General features: G+C 40.2%; 1 long non-coding RNA gene across 1 annotated transcript; it reads left to right on the top strand.

Moving 5' to 3' along the window:
• The first annotated feature begins 2,520 nt into the window (after positions 1 to 2,520).
• Positions 2,521 to 11,184, top strand: LOC132658998 (uncharacterized). Its single transcript, XR_009598962.1, has 3 exons — positions 2,521 to 2,745; positions 10,157 to 10,320; positions 10,741 to 11,184. It is a non-coding gene; the product is annotated as an uncharacterized LOC132658998 (long non-coding RNA).
• Positions 11,185 to 11,447: the final 263 nt, after the last annotated feature.

The following is an 11,447-nucleotide window of genomic DNA, read 5'->3' as shown; positions in this document are numbered from 1 at the left end:
TTTAAAGCCTCCTGTTTGTTTATTAGGAAGAGCCAAAACAGGATGATAAGGTAGAAGAAGTATTTGAGCAATACACTCCCCAGCCAACAATGAAAGCCTGGTAGAAGTAGAGACCATAATTAAAATTTTTCCAACATAGTCAGAGTCTGTTACCCCAGAAATTTTGGTTAAACCTCTCAAAGACGCACTGCTACGGCCTAATATCTAGCCAAAACTGCCTTTAGGCAGCGGTCCAAATACATTTGTTTTTAACTTGTAAATGTTTCCTCCTGGTGACAGAAGAACATTTTCAGCTCTTGGCAAATCAGCAGCAGCACTCCCTGAAGTAGCAGACAGCAAATCTGAAATCATCATTTGAGGTCCTTTTAGTGGGGCATTGACTCGTAACGGTTGCTGGGAGGGAACAAGGTTGGGGCAGGTGGGACGGCAGGAGGGCAGGGAGGAGAAATCCCCGGTATTGTTCCTGGGCCCCAAGGACTTAGGCACGCAGGATAGTTTTCCAGTATCAGATTGCCTATTTTGTCTGTTTTAGATCTGCACTCAGTCCAATGAAGCCCCTTCCCACACCGATGGGAAGGTCTAGGAGGAGTCTCACTTTTTCCAACAAGAGATCTCTCTTTAGGAATTACACCTTGATCAGCTTTTAATTTCTGACACTCTCTTTTCATATGACCAGGTTTTCCACAATGGAAGCAGTTACCTCCCTTTTGTAGTTTCATAGCTTTGGCCAAAGCTGTATCAAAGACATTAGCCTGATGCTCTGTTCTTCCTACTCCGGAGCAGGCTCTGATATATTTAACCAAGGATGAACCCTGTCCCTTTAATGGTCCCAGTATACGCTTACATTTAGGATTTGTATTTTCAAATGCTAAGGTTTGTAATAATATCTCTGAAATTTCATCCCTCCCTATAGCTAATTTCACAGCTACCCTCAATCTTGCTATAAAATCAGTATGTGGCTCATTGGGGCTCTGCATGGTTTTGACAAAGGAAGACTGGGCGTGGTCAGTAGGCACCGCATGGTGCCATGCTCTTAAAAAGACTAGGTGAACTTGTAAGCCCTGGTCAGAGTATTGAGCCTGTTCTCCTAAAGCTCAATAATGGCTCTCTCCCATTAACTTGTCCTTGAGAGGACCAGGGGGATATTGTCTTTTATTAATCTGAGCCTGCTTTTTAGCTTTATCTTCTCACCACCTATGAAGTTGCAACCATTGAGAACCCTCCAAGACAGCTTTGCAATATTTTCTCAATCTAACAGAATAATTAGCCTTTTCCCAAAGATTTTAACATAGCCAAAACAAAGGGAGATTGAGGACCATATTGCGCTGCTGCAACTTTAAGATATTTTAAAACATTATATTTTAAATGAGTATATTGAACATTTATCACATTGGCATTTTGCTGTCTCTGAATATGAAATAATTGTGGAGGATTGATAAATCCACCAGGGTGAGCAGGTAAGTCATCGTCATGAAGCATAGACAAAGGAAAAGAGAACTGACAATGTTCCCTGTCCACATCGGGCCGATCAACCACCATGGGGAAAAGAGAAGCATAAGGAGGAGCAGAAGGTATAAATTTCTTCTCTTTATGGGATTTCCACCACTCCTGGAATAGATGGGTCATTTTTAAAATATCTTTGCCCTCCTCTGATGAAGCTGAAGAAGACTCAGAATCTGATTTTGAACTATCAGATGTCTCACCATTTACAGGAGGAGGCTCACCTGTATCCTTACCTTCAGGCTGTGCAGAAGCCCCACCAACATCTAGCACATCCTCATAAATTGCCTCTCCCTTCATTGACACATTAGATTTAGTTTCACTATCAGTAGAGAGCAAAGGCAAAGCCTATGTTATAGCACTACATAAAGTCCATAACTTTAAAGGGATCACATTACTCTTCTGATGTTGCTTTCTCAATATTTTTGAATTAATTTCCAATCATTCAAATTTAAATGTAACTTAGTTTGATAATGAAACCAATGACAATATTGCTCCACCAAGCGAAAGAGCTCACTCAATCGGTGAGTCGAAGCCTTAACGCCTATGGAGTAGAGAAGTCCTTTGACCAGCTCCATGTATTGTGTCTGTAATGAGGAGGAATTCCCCATGATTTTCCTGAAAGTTCCCCTGCTATGGATATAAAATCCTCCCAGGATTACTCACCCTTTCAGTTTCACTCGAGCCCCACATTGGACACCAGATGTTGCAAGCAAAATGACACAAAGACAAGACACACACACAAGAAACAAAGACACAACTCCGGTCAGAGGAAAATAACTGTGCAAACAAGCTGTGGTTTATTTTCATAAAAAGTCCCATTGGCAGAATTCCAGACTACATGACTAAGCCTTCCCAGCACAGCACATGTGCATAAATATTATCGTACAGCAAAAGGGAGTGAAATTCCTGTTTACTGCAGAGTATGTTCAGAGCCCTTTCTTCCTCCTTATCACAGGAAGGGAATGTTCCCTCATTTGCAAATGACCATTAAACTCAAGGCTGTGTCCAGACTCCTTGGCAGAACATCTTGTTTGCAAGCACGTTCTGCCTGAGCAGACAGTCCCATTTGCAGGCACATCTCTGCTTCCCTATTGTGGCTGTATTAACTTCCTTCACTTTCACAGCCTTATCTTTCAGGATTTGAAATAGCTCAGCTGGAATTCCATCACTTCCCTGAGCTTTGTTCTTAGTGATGTTTTCTAAGGCCCACCTGATTTCGCATTCCAGGATGTCTGGCTCTAGGTGAGTGATCACACCATCGTGATTATCTAGATCTTGAAGATCTTTATTGTACAGTTGTTCCATATATTCTTGCCACCTCTTCTTAATATCTTCTGCTTCTGCTAGGTCCATACTATTTCTGTCCTTTATAGAGCCCATCTTTGCATGAAATGTTCCTTTGGTATCTCTAATTTTCTTGAAGAGATCTCTTGTCTTTCCTGTTCTGTTGTTTTCCTCTATTTCTTTGCACTGATTGCTGAGGAAGGCTTTCTTAGCTCTCCTTGCTATTCTTTGAAACTCTGCATTCAAATGCTTATATCTTCCCTTTTCTCCTTTGCTCTTTGCTTCTATTATTTTCACAGCTTTTTGCAAGGTCTCCTCAGACAACCATTTTGCTTATTTGCATTTCTTTTCCATGGGAATGGTCTTGATCCCTGTCTACTGTACAATGTCACGAACCTCAGTCCATAGTTCGTCAGGCACTCTATCTCTCAGATCTAGTCCCTTAATTCTATTTCACAGTTCTACTCTATAATCATAAGGGATTTGACTTAGGTCATACTTGAATGGTCTATTAGTTTTCCCTACTTTCTCAATTTAAGTCTGAATTTGACAATAAGGAGCTCATGATCTGAGCCACAGTCTGCTCCTGGGCTTGCTTTTGCTGACTGTATAGAGCTTCTAGATCTTTGGCTGCAAACAATATAATCAATCTTATTTCAGTGTTGACCATCTGGTGATGTCCATGTGTAGAGTCTTCTATTGTGTTGTGGGAAAAGTGTATTTACTGTGAACAGTGCATTCTCTTGGCAAAACTCGATTAGCCTTTGCCCTGTTTCATTCTGTATTCCAAGGCCAAATTTGCCTGTTACTCCAGGTGTTTCTTGACTTCCTACTTTTGGATTCCTGTCCCCTATGATGAAATGGTCATCGTTTTGTGTGCTAATTCTAAAACATCTTTTAGGTCTTCATAGAACCGTTCAACTTCAGTTTCTTCAGCATTACTGGTTGCAGCATAGACTTGGGTTACTGTCATATTGAATGGTTTGCCTTGGAAACAAACAGAAGATCATTCTGTCATTTTTGAGATTGCATCCAAGTACTGCATTTTGGACTCTGTTGACCATGATGGCTACTCCATTTCTTCTAAGAGATTACTGTCTGCAGTAGCAGATATAATTATCATCTGAGTTAAATTCATCCAGTTAAAATCCAGTCCATTTTAGCTCACTGATTCCTAGAATGTTGACGTTTCTCTCACCATCTCCTGTTTGACCACATTTAATTTGCCTTGATTCATGAACCTAACATTACATGTTCCTATGCAATATTGCTCTTTACAGCATCAGACATTGCTTATATCACCAGTCAAATACACAACTGGGTATTGTTTTTACTTTGGCACCATTCCTTTATTTTTTCTGGAGTTTTTTCTCCACTGATCTCCAGTAGCATATTGGGCACCTACTGACATGGGAAGTACCTCTTTCATTATCCTATCATTTTGCCTTTTCATACCGTTCATGGGGTTCTCAAGGCAAAAATACTGAAGCGGTTTGCCATTCACTTCTCCAGTGGACCACATTCTTTCAGACCTTTCCACCATGACCCACCCATCTTGTATGGTCCCACATGGCATGGGTTTGTTCCAGTTACTTAGACGAGGCTTTGGTCCATGTCATTAGATGGACTAGTTTTCTGTGATTATGGTTTCAGTGTGTCTGCCTTTTGATGCCCTATCACAACACCTACCATCTCACTTGGGTTTCTTTTATCTTGGACGTGCGGTATCTCTTCACAGCTTCTTCAGCAAAATGCAGCCACTGCTCCTTAGCTTGGACGAGCAGTATCTCCTCATTGTCATGTCTCCTGACCTTGAACATGGAGTAACTACTCTTGACCCTCCTCTGCTCATTCAGTCACTGCTCCTTAGATGTAGTGTTGCTCCTCTTGCCCTCGCCTCTGACCTCTGGCATGGGGTAGCTCCTCCATGCTGCAGCCCCTGGCCTTGGGCGGGGGATAGCTCCTCTGGGCCGCTTCTGCGCCATCACAGCCTCAGACTCTCAGCTGCTACCCCTGATTTTGGACATGGGGTAGCTCTTCTTGTCTGCTGCCCCTGGCTTTGAGCGTGTGTAGCTCCCCCCGGCTACCGCCCCTGGCCTACCTGTAACCCTCTCATATACATATATATCACATTTGACAGCTCTATCACATATTACTTTCAAGAAATTTACAAATGACTATATTTCACATATGATAATCTCAACCAAGATTTTTCAGAAGAAATGCAGTATTCTCTTTATTTCACAAATTACAGTCTGAATAATATGCTCTTATATTTACATGGAGTCCCATGGCTCTTACAAATTTTTTGTGAAATTTTCAACATAAAATCTGTCATCTTTATTGCAAATAATTAAAATCCGCATGCAGTTTTTACTACACTAACTCAAAAATTCTTTACATTTCAAACAAAAAAATACAAACTCACATTTTCCCATGTGCAACATAATCTCCTTTCTCTATAATTGCTGAAAATATGTATGGGCAATATCTTAAGTGATACATGAAATTCTCTATTTTGCCATTATCAAAATATGAACTCAAATGTTTATATGTGAATTGGAAAATTATTTCTAATTCATAAGTGAAAATGATGCTGCTTTTCTTTCCTGAAATATGAACTGCTCTATAATTTCTGTATGAAAATTTGTATTGTAATTTCTTTTGTAGAAATTTGGAATTTTCTATTTTTCACCAAGAAAAACTGAATGCTGATTTTTGGACTGAATTATGCAATCTTCAGTATTTCTTATATGTAAATACAAACTCAGATTTTTTTTTTCTTTTTTTCTTTTTTTTTTTTTTTTTTTGCTATTACATATGGCAGTCTCTATTTCAAATACAAAACTAATTCAACAGACTCCAGGATTTCATATGGAATTCTCTATAGTTAATCAATAAACCCTGGAGCCAATTTTTGATGTTAATTATGCAATTCTATATTTCTTTTTTTAATTTATTATTTATTTATTTATTTTTCTATCTTTCACATATGTAAACATGGACCTGAAAATCTGCAATATACTATGCAAGTTCTGTATATGTTATCTACAAAACACTGGGCATGCATTTTCCTGCGTGTAATAGTATACAGCATATTAAAAAGCAGAGACATTACTTTGCCAACAAATGTCCATCTAGTCAAGGGTATGGTTTTTCCAGTAGTCATGTATGGATGTGAGAGTTGGACTATAAGGAAAGCTAACTGCCAAAGAATTGATGCTTTAGAGCTGTGGTGTTGGAGATGACTCTTTAGAGTCCCTTGGATTGCTAGGAGATTCAACCAGTCCATCCTAAAGGAGATCAGTCCTGGGTGTTCATTACTGGCTAATGTTGAAGCTGAAACTCCAATATTTTGGCCACCTGATGCGAAGACCTGACTCTTTTGAAAAGATGCTCATTTGAAAGAAAATATATTTTCCCTGATGATGGGAAATATTGAGAGCTGCAGAAGGGGACAACAGAAAATGAGATGGTTGGATGGCATCACAAACTCAATGAACATGAGTTTGGGTGGAGTCTGGCAGTTGGTGATGGACAGGGAGGCCTGGCCTGCTGCAGTTCATGGGGTCGCAAAGAGTCAGACGTGACTGAGTGACTGAACTGAACTGAAATATGGAATTTCCTATACATTGTGTAAGAAAATGTGGTCTCTGATACAGTAGCATGAAATTTGGAATACTTTATATTTAACATGTGGATATCAGTGAGGCTTTCCTACAAGAAATTTGTCATTCATTATTTCACATGTGAACATCTGAATGCAGATATTTCTACATGAAACGTGGAATTTTCTAAATTTCACTAATGAAAATCTACACGCAGATATCCCAGCGTAAGCTACTATATTCTGATTTTACATATGAAAGTCTGGGTACAGATTTTCCTGTATTTAATATGTAGATCTTCATGCTTCATATACGTATATCAGCACCAAAATATTCCTGCATGATAGGAATATTCAGTATTCATATATGAACATCAAAGCACTGGTTTTCTTACACTTAATATGAAATTCTTTATATTCCAAATATAAAAAAGTTGGATATGTCATTTCCATGATTAAGTAATTTTCTGAGAATTATGACATTTTATACATTTTACATATGAACATCTTGGCACTCATCCTACACGATAGATCTAATTTTCTATAGTTCTCATTTCAAAGTCTGGAAACAGATTTTCCATCTTGAATTATGGAATTTTATTTACTTCACACACGAAAATCTGTTGGACATGTCGTCCAATGCAATAAATGGAATTCTGTTTTTGCCACATGTGCTGATTCAGCTGCATATTTTCTTACATTGAAAAAATAATTCTCTATTGCTCACTTATGAAAATCTGAACAAACATTTTTAAAATTAAATAAATTGCAACCCACTCCAGTGTTTTTGCATGGAGAATCCCAGGGATAGATGAGCCTGGTGGGCTCCCCACTGTGGGAGCCTGGTGGGCTCCCCACAGACTGAATGACTTAGCAGTGGCAACATATAATTTAAAACGTTCATTTATAAATATCTGAGCAGACATTTTTCTTTTAAAGGAACAATTAAGTTGTCTATCTACTCTACAGAAAAATATGATTTTTATTTTTATATATGAAACGATTTTCTCTGTATTTCACACGGGAATATTTGGGTCATAATATTTCTACAAGTTATATGAATTTCCTCTATCTCACCTATGAGAATCTGAGTTCTGATTTTCATACATAAACTTGACATTCTCTATTATGACCAACCTAGATAGCATATTCAAAAGGAGAGACATTACTTTGCCGACTAAGGTCCGTCTGTCTAGTCAAGGCTATGGTTTTACCTGTGGTCACGTATGGATGTGCGAGTTGGACTGTGAAGAAGGCTGAGTGATGAATAATTGGTGCTTTTGAACTGTGCTGTAGGAGAAGACTCTTGAGAGTCACTTGGACTGCAAGCAGATCCAGCCAGTCCATTCTGAAGGAGATCAACTCTGGGACTTCTTTGGAAGGAATGATGCTACAGCTGAAAGTTCAGTACTTTGGCCACCTCATGTGAAGAGTTGACTCAGTGGAAAAGACTCTGATGCTGGGAGCGATTGGGGGCAGGAGGAGAAGGGGACGACAGAGGATGAGATGGCTGGATGGCATCACTGACTTGAGGGACGTGAGTCTGAGTGAACTCTGGGAGTTGGTGATGGACAGGGAGGCCTGGTGTGTTGCGATTCATGGGGTCACAGAGAGTCGGACAGGACTGTGAGACTGAACTGAGCTGAACTGAACTGAACTGATATTTACATTTGGAAATTTTATACACTGACCTTCCATGATAAAATATGGAATTTTCACTATTTCTCATATAAGTGTTTGAATGTATTTTTCTATGGGATTCTCTATATTTCACATATGAACACGTACCTACAAATCCTTTACATAAAACATTCGATCTTACATAAGAGATAAAAAACATCTTGTCACTTTTTTTATTTCTTCTAGGTCCTTGTTAAACCATTCTTGCATCTTCTCAATCCTTGTCTCTAGGCTATTTATCTGTGATTCCATTTTGATTTCAAGATGTTGGATCATTTTCACTATCAATATTTGGAATTCCTTCTCAGGTAGATTCCTTACTTCTTTTTCTTTTGTTTGGTTTGGTGGGCAACTCCCCTGTTCCTTTACCTGTTGAGTATTCCTCTGTCTCTTCATCTTGGTTATATTGCTGCATTTGGGGTGGCCTTTTTATATTCTGGGAATTTGTGGAGTTCTCTTTATTATGGAGCTTCCTCACTGTGGGTGGGGTTCTATCAGTGGCTTGTCAAGGTTTCCTGTTTAGGGAGGCTTGTGTCGGAGTTCTGGTGGGTGGAGCTTGGTTTCTTTTCTCTGGAGTGCAGTGGAGTGACCAGTAATGGGTTATGAGACATCAAAGGTTTTGGAATAATTTTGAGCTGCCTGTACATTGAAGCTCAGGGGAGTGTTCCTGTGTTGCTGGAGAATTTGCGTAGTATGTCTTGTTTTGGAACTTGCTGGCCCTTGGGTGGAGCTTGGTTTTGCTGTAGGTATGAAGGCATTTGATGAGCTCCTATTGCTTAATGTTCCCTGAATTCAAGAATTCTCTAATGTTTTCAGGCTTTGGATTTAAGCCTTCTGCTTCTGGTTTTCAGTTTTATTTTTACAGTAGCCTCTAGACTTCTCCATCTATACAGCACTGATGATAAAACATCTAGGTTAAAGATGAAGAGTTTCTCCACATTGAGGGACACTCAGAGAAGTTCACTGAGTTACAAGAAGAAGAGAAGAGAGTGGGGGTAGTTAGAGGTAACTGGATGAGATGCGGTGAGATCAAAAGAGGAGAGAGCAAGCTAGCCAGTAGTCACTTCCTTATGTGTGCTCTATAGTCTGGACCACTCAGAGGTATTTACAGAGTTATACGGGGAAGAGGAGAGGGAGGAAGTAGACAGAGGTGGCCAGGAGGATAAGAGAGGAATGAGAGGGAGAGAGACAAATCCTGCTAGTAACCAGTTCCTTAGGTGTTCTCCACCATCTGGAACACACAGAGATTCAGAGTTGGAAAGAGAGGAGATGGGGGAGAAAAGAGACAGAGGCCATCTGGTGAAGAAAAAGGAGGGTCCAAAGGAGGAGAGAGTGGTCAAGCCAGTAATCTCGCTCTCAGGTAAACTTGGGTAGTGAAGTTTGGGTTTTTAAATGTACAAAATTGACAACAATAACCTAAGAGCAAAGATTAAAAATCTAGAGTAGAGGTTGGATTTTCAAAAATACAATATTAAAGAAAAGAAGCAGAAGGAAAAAGGAAGAAAGAAAAAAAAGAGAGAAAAAAAAGAATTAAAAAAAAAAAAAAAACACCAACAACCATCCAAAGATTATATATGGTGTTTGCCTTAAAAAAGCCTTTTTTTTTTTTTAGATAGTAATAGTAGGTTATAGAAATAAAAATTAGAGGAGAAATGGAAGACTTAACAATTTAAAAAAAAGAAACAAAAAAGAAAAGAAAAATGGAATGATTTTAAAAATAGTAAAAATATATCTAGCCCTTCTCTTATGTTGTGGGCCATGTGGGATCACTTCCAAGGTGGATCCCTCTGTTTTACTTCTTCTGTTTGCTGGTTTTTTAGGCTCACTAGTTCAGTCGCGCTGTGGGGAGGGGGGTTGCTGCAAACAAATAGCACTGTCGTTGCACACAATGTCTCAGCCCCACTTGACCTGTCCCTTCTCACGGTGCACAAACAGCTTCGGCTCTACGATGCTCAGCCGGGAACCGTCTGAGGCCGGCTCTAGGCTGCGTGCACTTCCCCCGTCCAAGCTGCTCTGGTTTGGCGCTCAGGCAGCCCTCACAGGCACAGATTTGGCTGGGACTGCGCTTTGTGCCCTTCCCAGGTCCGAGTAGCTCAGGAGTTTGGCGAGCGTGATCACCGCTACTTGTCACCTTTTCTGCCCCTGCTGCTCAGCTTTCTGGGTGGATCGCTGGAGCCCCCTGTGAGGCAGATGGTGACTGTCCAGCACCCCCGGAATTCTTAGCAAAGAAGCCTGCTTACAGTTAGGTAAGTAAAGTCTCTCTGGGTCTGCAATTGCCCCTTTCCAATGCTTACGGCTCTGGCTGCCTGTCCCCGGCAGGGGATGGTCTGCAGCTGGCTTATTCCATTCCATCCTTTGTTCTGTGCTCGGTCCTGGCTGTATCTTATGTTCAAGCTTTTCGTGCAGTAGCTATCCCACAGTCTGGTTTGCTAGCCCAAGTTAGATCATTCTGGTGGCGCATGGGGTGTTCCTGCCCGATTTTTACAAAGCACTGTAGCCTGCGCCTCACGGGCTTCCCTGCTCTACCCCCACTAGCTTGTGGCAGATGCAGGCAGGCATCTGTGCTGCTTTTCCGCTGGGGGAGTGACTGTTGGGCTTGTAATCTGTTGGTTTAAATTATTTATTTATTTTTCCCTTCCTATTATGTTGCCCTCTGTGTTTCCAAGGCTCCCCACAGACTCGGCAGGGAGAGTGTTTCCTGGTCCATCAGCAGATGAATGGATAAGAAAGCTGTGGTACATATACACAATGGAGTATTACTCAGCCATTAAAAAGAATTCATTTGAATCAGTTCTGATGAGATGGATGAAACTGGAGCCGATTATACAGAGTAAAGTAAGCCAGAAAGAAAAACACCAATACAGTATACTAACACATATATATGGGATTTAGAAAGATGGCAATGACGACGCTGTATGCAAGACAGCAAAAATGACACAGATGTGCATAATGGACTTTTGGACTCAGAGGGAGAGGGAGAGAGTGGGATGATTTGGGAGAATGACATTCTAACATGTATACTAGCATGTAAGAATCGAATCGCCAGTCTATGTCTGATGCAGGATAGAGCATGCTTAGGGCTGGTGCATGGGGATGACCCAGAGAGATGTTATGGGAAGGGAGGTGGGAGGGGGGTTCATGTTTGGCAATGCATGTAAGAATTAAATATTTTAAAATTAAAAAAATGAATAAATAAAAACATCTTGTCACTAATTTTCTTATGTAAAATGTAAAATTGTCTATATTTCACATATGAATTGGGTATTTATATTCCAGTTGGAAATATTGAATACTCTGTATTTCATATATGAAAATATAAGGCTGACTTTCCTACGTCTCATGCCAAATTCCCTATATTGCACATAAGAAAGCA

The sequence above is a fragment of the Ovis aries genome, chromosome Y (assembly GCF_016772045.2).
Source record: "Ovis aries strain OAR_USU_Benz2616 breed Rambouillet chromosome Y, ARS-UI_Ramb_v3.0, whole genome shotgun sequence".
NCBI lineage: Eukaryota > Metazoa > Chordata > Mammalia > Artiodactyla > Bovidae > Ovis > Ovis aries.
The sequence above is the reverse complement of the archived record's forward strand: the minus strand, read 5'-3'. Positions and strand labels throughout refer to the sequence as shown.